We start from the raw sequence: 15,364 nt of genomic DNA on the forward strand, positions 1-15,364 counted from the left end.
GAAAATTTTAATACTTTTGGTCTAATATTTTTCACTTCTACAGCTTAATACCCATATGGATGGAAACAAGGCTTTGAAATTATGTATAGTCATTATTTTTGTATTCTTTGTATATAAGAAGAAGGGATTATCTCCTTCTTCTTTCATTTTTATGTTACTGAAGTGAGTTACTCAATGAAGATGTGTGATAGTTGCATTGCTCTCAAAAGTTGAAATAATAAGAGAGCTATTGTATTTTGAGTTTCAAATTATGTATAGTAAATGTATGAGGGTTTTATAGAAAAAAATAAGTAATTAATCTTGGAGAATTGCACTTATCAAAGAATAGTTTGTTGGACATTTCAAATCTAAGTTTCAAAAAAAAAAGACATTAAGTTATCCCTATAAACTTTGAAAATTATAGTTTTGCAATTCTTGCATTATCTCTAGAGTTCCTGTAATCCTGTACTTCTTACAGTTCTATAGATATTTAAGTTTGCACATTTTTATTATTGAAAGGTTAAACAAAGATCTATTTTATGAGCAGATTATGCAAAAATGGCTCTAATGTAATTGTTGATATGACAGCTCTATTGTTTTGTGAGACGAAGATAATGCAAAGACATCTAAGAGAGTGACAAGAAGAAGTGTGGATCAATCTAAAGCCATAAATCGGCCACCTCCTGAGCATGTTATGGAAGAGGTTGGGTAGGAGTAGAAACAGAATAGCAAGCAAGAGGGCAAATAGCCGGGATATAAGTTGCAGTCTAATATTGACAAAGCCACGGATGCCTTCGAAGATCCTATAGTAGAAGAGTCAGCCATTGCATCTGTAGATTTTCTTAATACATCTGAAGAGGTTTATGAAGCTCATGTTTTACTTGACGCAAGGACTCAGAGGGAGATTGGTGAAGTTTTGGATATACATGATTTACAAGATACAATTATCATTTCAGAGACAGTTTATGAGCTCAAAAATATGCCTTTAGAGGATTTTAGATGTAATGCTCCATATCTGGAAACTATTTTAGATGCTTTATTAGAGGCCTTGATAGGCAATTCAAAGAGGCTTCAAGATATGGACTACTTTACAACTTTTAATGATGGTCAACATGTGTTGGATGCAAGTGAGGCTCAGTTTATGTTTAATGTAGTATACAATTTTCAATATAAGTATATTTCTATATGCTCGACTTTGAAAGAGTAGGCATGTTGCTATGTATTTATTGATGGATGCATTGATAGTATACATATGAATATTCAACAGCCTTTAGTATATGATGCACACCTAAGGCCTAATGACCTTGGAGTGGATGCTTGGTATGGTGTTAGAGTTGTGCAAATGCTAACCATTTTGGTCTATAATCTAGGGGGATGCGTGCTCATGTGCATGATGAGCAACAAGATGATGCTATGGATGTTTGACACGATCAGTGCATCGGTGGCACATACTAGAGGATGTGCAAGCTCATAGGAGGGGGTGGATGCCATGTCGCTATGTGGACACACTGTGAAAAAACCTGGAGTGCATGATCATTCGACTTTCTTATGAATCTAGAAATTCAATGTCATCTTAGTCATTAGTGCTAGTATCCATAGTATGGTTAGTTCCAAAATACGAGATGTTTAGATAAGTTTACACTATTTTTGATATTTTGGATATTATTCTTTTAAATATCCCAAAAAGATGTAGAAAACTTCAAGAATAGAGTGACATGCAAAAAGTAAGTAGCTTTTCAACCAGTTTTGGGAGATCTCATACAAAAAGAAGGGTTTTCAAAATCGTGCAGTACACGATCACAGTTAACAAGCAAGAAACAACACTTCGAATGGGGAAAAGGAGTGATTTGGGGGAATTCTGATCAGGTTTCTTGGAGTTTTATCCCCCTTTTGAAGCCAACGAGACCATTAGATTTATAGTCTGAGCAACAGACAAGAGGCTGTTTTTGGTGTGTGTTTTTGGTCTACCAAGGAGCTCCAGGAGATCTAATACTTGGAGATTGCTTCCAAGTAGTCCAAACAAGGATTTTGTTTATTTACTCAGGTTCTAAATACATAGTTCTTTGATTCATTGGGATTTATCGTTATCTTGTGTACCTCTTGTTTGTTCTTTTTCTTCTCTTCTATCTCCTATTCTCTACTTCCTTCTCTCTATGATCCCTGGTGGATATGACCTTTCAACTAAAACCCCTCTGACAATGGTACATTCTTAAAGATGTTAGTATCTTTAAGTTCAAAATACTAAGGAGGAATTTACCTCACACAGTAGCAAAGGATGCACACCTTTCTCTCAAGCATAACCTCACCAATTCACTACTATTGGGTTGAGTACATATAATACTTCCCTAATTCTACTTAATATAGCTCCAAATACAACCAAGTAGGGAGATCATCAAAGATGATCCATAGTAGGCTTTCATGCTATAGTACAATGTTAGATGCATAGGTCACATTATATGGTAAAGCAAACACCAAATTTCCATTATATCGCAATGCATACCCAAGAATCCAATCTCACTTAGATGGTAAGCTAAGCAAACTTGTTTAAAAGACTTTTCCAACAAATCCAAAGTATGAGAGCATTGCTTTTCCACAGAAGGTTGCTACAAACCATCTTTTAAAGTAAAGGTTGATAGAATGACAATAGCTTGATAGCATTTCTTTCCTATTGACGCGACCTCAATCATAGGAATATGCATTCACATTTTAAAGTAAAGGTTGATAGAATGAGAATAGCTTGATAGCATTTCTTTCCTATTGACGCGACCTCTAATTCACAGTTTAGGTCCTCAAGTGCAGGACAACACTCTCAGCTTGCTTAGAGTTCGACCTGTCTCCCAAACTAAGTCTTGTGCACAATACAGAGACTAGCACTACCCCTAGGGAGAGACCACCTGACAGGTTTTCAATTGCAAGTGTTGACAACCACAGCCCAAGTGGCATTCGTTCTTCATCAACCTCCAATGCTAATTGCCCACCTAGCATCCGACAAGTCGGAAAAATCATCCTATGCGGCATCCCCAACCAACCCCCACGTAACCGGTCACCAGTGCAGACCCCAAGCCCCTGTCCCCCCGAAGTCTTCAGTGCATACTACCACTTGCTCCCTACGCCAGTAAGTGCCATGGGACTGGCACTCGTCTAGGAGGGGGGTAATGTTAACCCCAACATGAAGAGAGCGAAAGAAAGTGGAAAAGACGCAGGGCAAAGGCGGAAAAAAGGTAACCCGACTGAAGGAAAAGAAGGAGAAAAGGCCAAAAGTGCAAGGACAACCGTTAAAGGCCAAGGCAACCACGAAAAGGGAAAGGCGCATAAAAAGCGCACCCTAAAATCTTGTAAAAGAGTGCCGGGCTCTCACCCGTGCGATTTGTAAATATAGAAGGGTAGTGAAAAGGAAGCAAGAAAGATAAAAGGACAATGGAAAACAGGGCCTGGGCTATGACCGGCCATGTAAAAAAGGGAAAAAGGGAATGACCACCCAAAAGGAAAGTAGGGTTTTTTATATAAAGTTAAAAAGTGAATGAAGAGCTCATTCTTTGGTGTGGCAAAACTAGTATTCTTCTTCCTCTCTTCTTCTCTCCTTCTTGCTTGTGTATGCTCTTGAGAGTTTCATACAGAACTTTAAAGCTCTCCAGGTCTTGCAAACAGTCTGAAAAGCACTTGATTAACTCAAATAGGGTAGCCCTTGTGCTAAGGGCTTCCACACAGAATGCCCCACATTATTTAATGATTCAAGAGCTCAGAAATCATCCAGCTCTACACAGTTTTGCTATTCATGTCCTTCTGGTTTTACTCCACCAGAAGAGGATACTCCACCATCCTCAATTCCATGTGATTCAAGCCATGCATCATCATCACTAAAGTACACACTGCCTTTATTGTAGCAACTTTGAGAATCCATGACATCATAGGTCAGCCCAGTTATTTCATGCACTGAAGGTATCCAATTAACCCGGTATAGTGGTAAAGACCCACCACTCTCTAATGTAAACTCTCCAAGTCTCAAGCTCCTCCCTTGTAAGAGCTCTCAATTCAAGGCTTTGCACAAAATCATCAACATAATCTCAAGTTCTTAAACCAGTGTATAGAAACCCTTATAATTAAATTGATTAAACTCTGACCAACAATTGTACAAAGTGTGTGCAATCATGTTGACATTTGTCCAAGGATCATCCATGGTTTAAAACACTTTCCATTACACTCAATGCAACATCAAGTTTATCGTGGTAATCCACAACCTTAGAAAGACCAAACTCTCCCCTCACATCTCAATAGATACCAAGAGAGGCCATTGTCCAAGGTATGTGTAGTCTTGATAAGCTTTGTGATGCTCACACAACAACATAGTTTTTGTAGAGCTTATTTTATCCTAGATGGTATTACAGAAAGAGCATTGATACTTTAGCCAAAACCGGTCTCCTTTCATGAGATCCTGTATTTATAAGTAGAACGTGCAATAGGTAAAGGAACAATGGTCACATCATAGTAAGTCTCCACCATCTTCAAAACTTTATGCGACAACGAGCTCGGCCAGAAGGAAGCATGGTTGAAGGTTGGTTGGTGTTTGAGGGTTTAATGCATATTTCACAATGGCTACCAACGGTGGATTCACAGAAGAGTATGCTATGGTCACTGAAGGATGATGAGACTGACCGGAGATGTGGTGGTTGGAAATGAAGTAGAAAAAATAATGGATGCTGCAATGGAGGAGAAAGTAAATTGCTTTTGTATGTTGCACCATGCCTCCATGGAGACGTGGCTCACTAGGTACCAACAAGCTAGGAAATATCAGGAGGAAGCACGATCTGAATTTCAACGTAGTATGCACCATTGACCAATTCGATATCCCGAGGGCATGGAGGAGATGCCACGGTTTATGTCAACGTGATGGTTACATGGAGCTTTGACCGCAGTGTCTTGCGAAGGGGCGGAGATGGAGTGGAAATTCTTGAGGGGATGTAGTCAAAAGGTGATGACCTGTTTAGGGTTTATCGTATCTATATTTTATATGCAACAACTAATTGAGTGTTTCAATCTACAGTACAAAATATATAGTGTGGCATGGTCATGCGAACGGCATTTCCACGTGGAGCGTATTGACAAAATGCGCTCCACAATACATTGTGGTATATGTTGAGAATCAGCAATCACACTCAAACAGCCTCTTTGTATGGAGTCTCAAGGTCAAGGACATGCAGGGTGACTTATCCCATATGCACAATGGTGCCTACTGCAGTTTCCTTCTGGAGAAACTTTTCTATGGTCCTAGCGCAGCTCCTCGTCACATCAAAGGCCGACATTGGTAAATCGTAGCTTCAGCATTGCACAAATTGGAAGTCGCTGCCCATTCTGCGCCATATTCCGGTCGTACAGTTCGCGCTGCCTCTGCGTGCTGTGATTTGGTCCGTGTGCATAGGGCAATTGAAGCTCATTACCCAAGCTTCCTTCCCATCAAGTATTATGCAAAATGGTTACGTCTACGAGCTGCACGAGCTGAAAAACCAGGCTGCATCCTGCAAACCCTAAAGGGAAGCCATAGCTTTTCTACTTCAAGCTTTCATTTCACTTGAATTTCTCACTTCTCTGGAGTCAGCAAAACCCTTGCCACTTTGAACTGATCAACTTTCCCATCAAATCATCAAGGAAGGGAGATTTGTGCTTGGAAGATTTGATAGAGTTGAAGAAATCAAGTAGCTCAAGAAACAACCACATCAAGCTCCTCTTCCAACTCTTACTTCTCACTCAACTGAAGGTTTTGCTACACTTATCTACTCCAAAACTCAGCCTTCAGCTAGAAATCAAAACATCAAAATCAACATGCCAAATCCTGAACTTGTTGATATCCAGGCATCACTGTTAGAAGAAGAAAAGAAGCTAAAAACTAAAGAAGAACCAAGTACCTCTAGAGATGAGCATGCATTATATGTTGGCAACAGGTACAAAGGCAAGAAAGATCAGCTCTTTTGTGACTTCTGCAAAAGGACCGGACACACCGAGAAGTTCTGCCACGCAAGAAAGAGATCCCAAAAGGCCTATCTAGTCGCAGTCAAAGAAGAAGAAGAAAATGAAGCAAAGGAAGAAGACCACCAGGATCGGAAGGACAAGACTCATCAGTCCTTGTACTCTCATAATTCTGATAGACTGTTTTAATAGCCTTGTATTGTTCCTTGCCCTAATGCTTCCTGCCATAAGCTATGTAAACTCCTTATGTAACTTGGCATTACAGTCCCTGTACACTTTGTGAGGCCCCTGTTACAGCCTCTGGATGTCCACCATGTTTATGGTACCCACACTTAGCTTTTTCTGCAACAGCCTCTGGTGTTTTGCCATGTCTGTGGTATACCCACACTTTGCAGGTGGTTCTCATTACAGCCTCTACACACTTTGTGCCTTTCCTAGTTGTGATTGAGGAGGGGTGTTGAGAATCAGCAATCACACTCAAACAGCCTCTTTGTATGGAGTCTCAGGGTCAAGGACATGCAGGGTGACTTATCCCATATGCACAATGGTGCCTACTGCAGTTTCCTACTTTCCTATAAAGCATTGTACTTGCTTCCTTTCTTAATGCAATGATAGTACTCTTTTCATTTAAGTAAAATGTCAATGTCATTGTCCACATACACAAGATTGTGTTTATGAGTCCAAGTCTCAATCTTGGAACCTAATTCACTTGTGTAACAAACAATATCATTCCATCATGAGTCTACACTTCTCCTTCCATCCTCCATAGCTTCCGGTTATGTCATGCTCTAGATCCCGCATTTCTAACAGTATAATGGCAAAGTTCGAGCAAGAGAGTTGACGACGAGCAATGGTTCCAAACAGGGTTATAGATGAGATGGAGTATTTTGGGAACTCGCAAAGTATTCTCACGGTGGATTATTGTAGCTTCTCCATGATCCTATTCGATGTGCAGTGGTTCAAAGTGGTACTTGAAGGAGCTGGAGCAACAGTTCGATGAGGTTCATCTAGATTTCTCGAAATAGATTCCGAAAAAAAATGGACATATTTTCGCAACATGTTTGTGTTGCCGGCCCATTGTGAACAGGTGCATGAACTCATGTTTTTTTAAATTGTATTATGACATGGTACATGTCACAAAAGTTAAATATCTCTTGTACGTGATTTTGAACAGGTAATTTTCTATCCAAAACCCCGACAACCTCAATGGTAGTATGTTATATCTTCAGCTCCCCGAAGTGTGAGAGAGGGAGGGAAAAACAACTTATTATCCCCTTCTTCTTCCTTTTCTCCCAAGAAGAAGGAGGGAATAATTAAGTCAATCAAAATCAGCTTGATTAACCGTATACATGTGCAAATAATGAGGTACCTAACAGAAAGAAGGGAGGGGGGAAATAATTAGATACCACATACATGTGCAAATCTTCTTATCCCCTCCTTCTTCCTTTTCTCCCCACGGAATAAAAAAAACAACCAGGAGGGACGGAAAAACATCTTCTCATGCAACAAAAACTGTGTCTCTAGCAAATTTATATGTATGTACAACCAATAGTATGGGCTGTTATAAATCTCTTCCGGCCATGACTAAGGCTGAAAGAAAATATTTATGTCATGTAAAAAGGGAGCTGAAAACTTATGACATGATGGCTAAAAATGAAGATATTTTGGGCATTTTTTTTGGACTGATTACTACTGACACATTGGATTATCAAACAATTCAAGAATTTGTTGAATAGGAAGACAATGGTTTACTCAACAAGGCTCAAGCACAAGTGGAGACAAAATACAAGATAGTGGATAAGAAAGTCAAACCTGTGGCAGTCCCACTGCCTTCTGAAAGTGAAGGGCTTGCTAATAGGGCAGGAAATCAGCCAAGTCTTTGTGATCCTTCCAACATTGGTCACAAGTTCACATTTGAAAGTATAAAAGAGCTCAAAATAGGTGAAAATTCTTTCCTTTCGTTGGCTGAAAAACACTGTTTTATGCAAATGCTAATGAAACATGAAAAAGCTTTTGCTTTTCAACCAAGTGAAATAGGCTGTGTGGATCCAAATATTGTGGCTCCTATGGTCATTTTTACGGTCCCACATGTGCCTTGGAACCTTAAGCCCATTCTCGTTCCAAGGGCGCATCTACCCAAATTATTGGAACTTCTAAATGAGAAGATTAGAATGAAGATTGTAGAACCTTCTTCAGCACTTTACTCAAACCGATGGTTTATTGTGCCTAAGAGAAATGGATCTTTACGATTCATTCAAGATCTACAACTTGTCAATCGTGTCACAATCTGAAATGTTGGTTCGGGTCCAATTGTTGATGAGTTTGCTGAAGCTTTTGCAGGTGGAGCAATTTATTCTATGGGAGACCTATATTCAGGATATGACCAATTTCGGCTTTCATTAGAAAGCCGAGACATTACCACAATGAAGACATCTCTTGGATTGGTCCGCATATGCAGTCTACCACAAGGTGCAACAAACTCCGTATCCCATATGATGAATGCCATGCACAAAGTATTAAGGGACTTTATTCCACAGCTTACTCTTCCATTTCTTGATGATGTACCTATCAAGGGATGTGAAGACAATGAAAAGAATGAGGAGCTTGACAAAGATGGTTGCAGGGCATTTGTAGTTAACCATATTCAAGATTGTGACAGGATTTTGACAAAGCTAGAAGAGGTACATCTTACCCTTTCTGGAGCTAAGTCAATTTTTGGAGTAGAAGAAGTCCTAGTGGTCGGTCATCTATGTGGCCCCTATGGACGCGAACCTTCTCCAATCAAGATAGATGCCATCAGTAGAATGCAAGAAAAATGCACAAATACTTCAGAGGTGAGAATATTTCTTGGCACATGTGTATTCTATCTCATATGGATACCACATTTTTCTCATGTAGCCAAAAATCTTTATCAATTATTAAGAAAAGGCCAAAGATTCTCTTGGAATAAAGAGCATACTCTCACTATGCATAAATTAAAGAAGCTATTAATTTCAGCCCCCACTCTCAAAAGGGAAGACTATTCAAATGGTCAACCCATCATCCTTACTGTGGATACAAGTCCCATTGGAATAGGATGGGCTGTTAGCTAAGAGGATCTTGAAGGTAACAGGTATGCAATTCGTTTTGGAGAAAATTTCTCAATGAACGTCAAAGAAGGTATACACAAGTAAAAAGGGAATCGTGGGGAGTTGTAACAGTATTACAGTGTGATCGTGAATACTTTATAGGTGCTTCCGTAGTGGTAGAAACTGATTGTCTTCCACTCTTGGGAATGATTGCCAACTGCTCTACACCCGACATTTCTATGCTAAGATGGATTGTATATATTAAGTCACTCAACCCCGAATTAAAGCATATTGCAGGAAAGGGGAATCCAGTTGTGCTGACATGCTATCACGTGCAAGATATGACAATGAAGAAGAGCTTATGGAAGAAGATGAAGTTGAAGAATCTATACTTGCTGAATTTCATTCCATGGCTACTGAAAATACCTTTTCAGTTACTGCATATACTGGTCCAAAGCTGAAAACAACAAGATGGTCAACTAAAAGCTAGCATGCTCATTGCATTGCTCAAGTTCTAGTTCATTTCCTTGAAGAAGATTATGAAGAAGATTGGCTAAAGATCGGCCAATGAGCACAATGAAGAAGAAGGAGACTTGGACTGATGAGGAGTTCAAACATATCAAGAGGAAAGCCTATGGCTTTTTCTTACAGAAGGACATCTATAGAAGCATGCAAAGAAGAAGAAAGAAGCGCCTATCTGAGTTTTAGGCAACAAAAGATTGCAACAACAGGTAATGAAGAAATTTCATGAAAGCTTGTGGGCTGGCCATAGAGGCATATTGGGGAGCCTTTAGTAAAGTCAAAGAAAAATATTGGTGGCAAAACATGTATCGGGACATAGCACATTTTGTTGAAACCTGCTATGTGTGTCAAATGTATTCTATGGTCAAGCATCGAGATGGGTTACAATCAGCTTATCCTTTGTCTATACATTATAGATGGGAATATGCGGTATTTAGTGCTTGCAAAAGAGAATCTAACCAATCAAGTTGAAGGAAAAGCCTTAACAACAAAATCCACTCAAGCTGTTTGTTGTTTTTTGCTTGACGAAGTGTTTTGTAGATATGGTTGTTGTTGAGATGGCAAGCTCAACACGTGCAGACATTGATGATGGACTGCCTAGCTAGATGGATCCGAACGTCTACACTTAGCACGTTGGTGGTCATTATGATACTCACATGGCCACTGACTTATCACTTATTATATTTGTTTTGTTACACCTACCTACAGCTGGCAAAGACATAGCGCCAATCGATTAGTATAGTCGGTTATGTACTATTTGACTTAGTAGGCCACTTTCCTTTATGTTGTATCTTATCTATACTTTGTGTACATTGTATAGTGTGTGGAAGAATAAGAAAAAACTAGCAAGAAAACGTTTTGGTCTCCATCTCTCTTCTTGTGTTCTTGAGTGAGCTTCATCTTGTGTATACAGTGTGTGTTTGGCGCAACAGCTCAAGCAAGTCCCCCCACCACGTGACTCTTGACATGGTATCAGAGCCGTGCCACTGAGAGAGATTGATTTTGAAGGCTGAAGTGAAGGAGAAGAAGCAAGGTTCGAGCAAGCAAGCAACGGGTAAGAAGCTCTCCCATTCTTCCACTCTCTCTCTTGGATATAGTGCCTGTGGAAGCACCGGAAGCAAGGTCGAGCAAAACTCTTAGATTGTTGTGAGATTTGGTGTCCAAGCAGATCACTGTTTATTTTGCAACATAGCCCTTTAGGGTTAGGCCACAGTTATTTTGGGCATTTGAGGCCGTTTCAGGCCCCGTTTTGGAGCCACAAGGTTGCGGACAACAGTTTCAGAGTACATTGTGATTTCGACTATTTTGACCGAAAGTGGGTGCACAGGTCACAGATTTCAAATCTATAATTTTTGAGGTGTTTGCAGGAAGTAAACATAATTTTTATCTGCAAACAGGTTGCAAATTACATATACTATTGGGTAATCAGTGAAAATGATTGCTTGGTATAGTGCTCTGCACGTGTTGTGAAAGATTGCAGAAGACTAGCTTGTTGTGCTATATCCTTGTTTGTGATAATGGTAGAGAACACTGTGAATCCCATTATTGAGAAGCTCGACAAGAACAACTACCCTTCATGGAAGTTCCGTGTGACGAACTTCCTTATTGGAAAGGGCCTTTATGAGTTTGTCTCAGTTGAAGAAAAGGAGCCAGAGCTGGGTATCCCTCCGACTTGCAGATGAGTTAAAAGCATGGAAAGAGTGGAATGCGAAAGACAAAAATGTGATGTAGTGGCTATCTGTAGTAATTGATAATACTATGCTGGGACATATCAGGATTGCAGAAACTTCATATGCAGCTTGGACAATTTTTGAGAGCATGTTTTCAGTAAATACAAAGGCACGAAAGATTCAACTCAAACAAGAGTTGAATGCCTTGAAGAAAGGGAAAATTTATGTCAATGAGTATATTTTGAAGGTGAGGAGTATTGCAGATGCCTTAGCAGCGATTGATGCAATGCCTCATGATGATGATTTGGTTTCATCCACTTTGAGTGGCCTTAACAATAAGAAGGCATGGAAATCATTTGTTACTTCAGTATATGTATGGAAGCCATTTCCAGATTTTGATGAATTGATCTCTCTCATGATTACTGAAGAGATCAATATGTAGGGTGACTCATCTAAAAGAAATGGTGAACAGGTTCAAGCATTTTACTCAAGTTTAGGAAGAGGACATGGCAGATCCTCTTCGAGAGGCCGTGGTATGGGACGTGTTGGTGATAACCAGCAAAACAGGTTCAATCAACAATTTGGTGAAATGTAGGTTTCTGGAGGTAGAGGAAACTTTAGAGGTAGGGGGAGCTCTAGAGGAAGAGGTGGATGGCAGAATAGAGGTTCTCAAAATTCTGCTATTGTTTGCCATTATTGTGGTAAAATAGCTTATATTCCAACCCATTGCTATGCAAAGAAGGATGATATTTGGAGTGGTAAATTGCAGCAAGGAAACTATGCATCGTCTTCACAATAGAATGAAGACAAAAATGAGCGTCTGTTTGTTATGCAGCATATGACGAATGTAGTTACAGGAAAGGGGACACATGATGATGTATGGTATGTCGATTCAGGTGCATCTAATCATATGACCAGTCGTGTTGAATGGTTTGGAGAGATGCATGACTTACAAAACCCAAGTTATGTGCAGATGGGTGATGATTCATGCCACCCAATTTCACACATTGGAAAGGTTCCCTTGTCCTTGTATGATGGCCAGACAAAGAGTCTGATAGATGTATTATATGTGCCATCAATTACAAAGAATCTAGTATTTGTGGCCAAATGGTAGAGCAGGAGTTGCAAGTCTGATTCAATGTAAAAGGTTGTTTTGTAGAAGACTTTAATGATAAGTGCAGGTTGTTTGCAAAAGAAAGTAGAGTTGGCCAAATGTTCACTTTAGATACTGGAATTCCTGCAACGAATGCTGCTATGTATGCTAAAGGAAAAGGAGTAGTTGCAGATATTGAAATATGGCATAAACATATTGAACACGCAAATGTGCAAAGGCTGAAGTTAATGCAGTCAAGAGGATTGGTTATAGGATTGCCTCCATTTAGAGTTGCAGAATTGCATAAAGTCTATGAAGCATGCTAGTTTGGTAAGCAGGCAAGACAACCCTTCACGCATGACAAAGAAGTGAGTAGAAAAATACTTGATGTAGTGCATACAAATGTTTGGGAGCCTACACAGAATGTATCTCCTAGTGGCAGCAAATACTTTGTCACATTTATTGATGATTGTTCAAGGAAGTTATGGGTATACTTTATGAAGGAAAAGAGTGATGTGTTTGAGTACTTTAAATCTTTTAAGGCAGCTGTTGAAACAGAAACAAGCTTAAAAGTAAAGTGCTTGAGATTAGATGGAGGGGGGGAGTACCTCTCTAATGAGTTCAGTGGCTTCTTGAGGACTCATGGGATAAAGAGGCAATTTACTTGCAGGTATACCCCACAGCAAAATGGTGTTGCAGAAAGAAAAAACAGGCATATTGCAGAAGTTGCATGGGCATTAATGGCTAAAAAGAATATGCCCAAAGATTTTTGGTCTGAGGCTATCCATGCTGCTGTCTACATTATGAATAGAACTACCACATCTGCAGTTCCTGGGATGACTCCTAAAGAATGCTTTACTGGCAAGAAGCCTCATGTATCGCACTTGAAGGTATTTGGCTATGTTACATATGTTCATGTGCCAGATGAGCTACGGAAGAAGCTTGATCCAAAGGCAAAAAAACGTATTTTTATTAGATACTCTTTAGAGAAGAAAGGGTATCACTGTTATAACCCTATCACAGGTGAGTTCAGAGTGAGCAGGGATGTTATCTTTGATGAGATGGGAAGTTGGTATACACCTGTTGGTGATGTTTTGAATGATGATAATGATCAGGATAGCTATGTGCAGAAAGATTAAACAAGAATCACGAAGTCTTAATGGACCAGAAACATCATCTGATACTACACCTACAATGAGCCCTTGGTCTGGGAGACTAAAAAGTTATTAGGTGATTTGGACGTGCAGGGAGATGGTCCAGTTTTCATTCATTGTGACAACATGAGCAGCATACAACTAGCTAGGAATCGAGTGATCCATGCTAGGACAAAACACATTAAGGTGCACTACCACTTTGTGAGAGAGAAGGTACTTGCAGGAGAGATTGACTTGATATATATCAGCACACAGGATCAGATAGCTAACATTTTCACAAAGGCATTGGGTGGAGAGAAGCTTCGAAAGTTCCGAAGCTTACTTGGAGTTGCAGAGATAGAGTTGAGCTTGAGGGGGAGTGTTGAGATGGCAAGCTCAACACGTGCAGACATTGATGATGGACCACCTAGCTAGATGGATCCGCACGTTGTCGTACTGTTGCGCATCTGAGGTGTGAAATCCACCAAAAAGTTGTGTGTGTGACATTTGTTACTTTGTACATACTTAGACGTTGTGCTTTGCTTTGCTTGAACATTTTGCCTTTAGTTGGTTCATGTTCAATTTCACAGAAGAGACAAGCATTGTTTGGGATTGAATTTGATATTTGTTACAAACAATTTAGAAGGACAATGGGTTCTAGATCTGCAATGAGTATGGTTTTCCCGAGCTTCTCAAGTTGTTTGCTTATGCTGAAGATACAAATGGTATCAAAAAGGGAGTTCAAGAAGACCAGTGAATTTTCAGTAAAGTTTCTAATTTGGAAACCTCAAGCTTTCTTTTCTTACAAATGCCAACTTTGGATCCATTACTTGCTGTTGGGATGCGGTGTTGCAAGTTTTGGAGGACTCATGTTTGAGAAGGATATGCTGACCATGTCCTTTGCTCCGAAGGATGAACATGAGGCTCAAGTGCAGCTTGCCCTTGAGCATGGAATCCCTGCCATTTTTGCAGTGATGGGGACTCAAAGGCTTGTGTTTCCTAGTAATGTGTATGATGTCGTCCATTGCACGTGGTACAGAGTACCTTGGCATATTGAAGTGGTAAGCTACTTTTGGAGCTCAACCGGGTCTTGAGGCCAGGAGGATATTTCGTTTGGTCTGCGACACCAGTTTACTAGAAACTCGAGGAAGACGTCGCTATATGAAAAGAAATGGTGACCTTAACAACTGCAATATGCTGGGAGCTTGTAGCGAAGGCGATAGATTCATCCACGGGCATTGGTATCGCTGTCTTTCAGAAGCCAACGACGAACTCCTGCTATGAGAACTGGGAAAAGAATTTCCCTCCTATCTGCAATCTAGATGATAAAGCCGATGCTGCATGGTATGTACCAATGACTGCCTGCATCCACAAGCTACCCTCTGACGAGGATGTGTGCGGTCTTGAATGACCCTGGAGTGGCCGAGCGGCTCAAGATAGCTCCAACATGGTTGGAAGGTCACAAGGCTGTATATGGCAAAGCGGCACCATCTCATTTTCAGTCTGATTACGAGCATTGGCAGCGTGTTATCCAGAAGTCTTACATTACAGGATTGGGAATTGATTGGAAGAAAATCAGGAATGTGATGGACATGAGGGCTGTATATGGGGGATTTGCATCGGCACTAAAACCGCGACCTCTGTGGGTGATGAATGTTGTAGAGTTCAATTCAGCAGCAGATACAGTGCCGATAATTTTCGACCGTGGTCTATTTGGAATGTACCATGATTGGTGCGAGTCTTTCAGCTCCTATCCCAGAACTTACGATCTCCTTCATGCTGATCACTTGTTCAGGAGGCTGAAAAAGAGGTGCAACATCACCGCTATTGTTGTGGAGATGGACCGTCTATTGAGGCCAGAGGGGTGGGCGATAATCAGAGATACGGCTGATGTGATTGAGGAAGTCTGAGGTCTGTTGGAGTTGCTCAATTGGGAGA

The 15,364-nt window shown here is 40.3% G+C and overlaps 1 pseudogene; it reads left to right on the forward strand.

Moving 5' to 3' along the window:
* Positions 1–14,076: 14,076 nt before the first annotated feature.
* On the forward strand, positions 14,077–15,364 carry LOC148030258 (putative methyltransferase PMT26 pseudogene; annotated as a pseudogene).

This window comes from Lygodium microphyllum, chromosome 10, assembly GCF_053477565.2.
Source record: "Lygodium microphyllum isolate KBCC chromosome 10, Lygodium_microphyllum_v1.1.10, whole genome shotgun sequence".
Taxonomy (NCBI): Eukaryota; Viridiplantae; Streptophyta; class Polypodiopsida; order Schizaeales; family Lygodiaceae; genus Lygodium; species Lygodium microphyllum.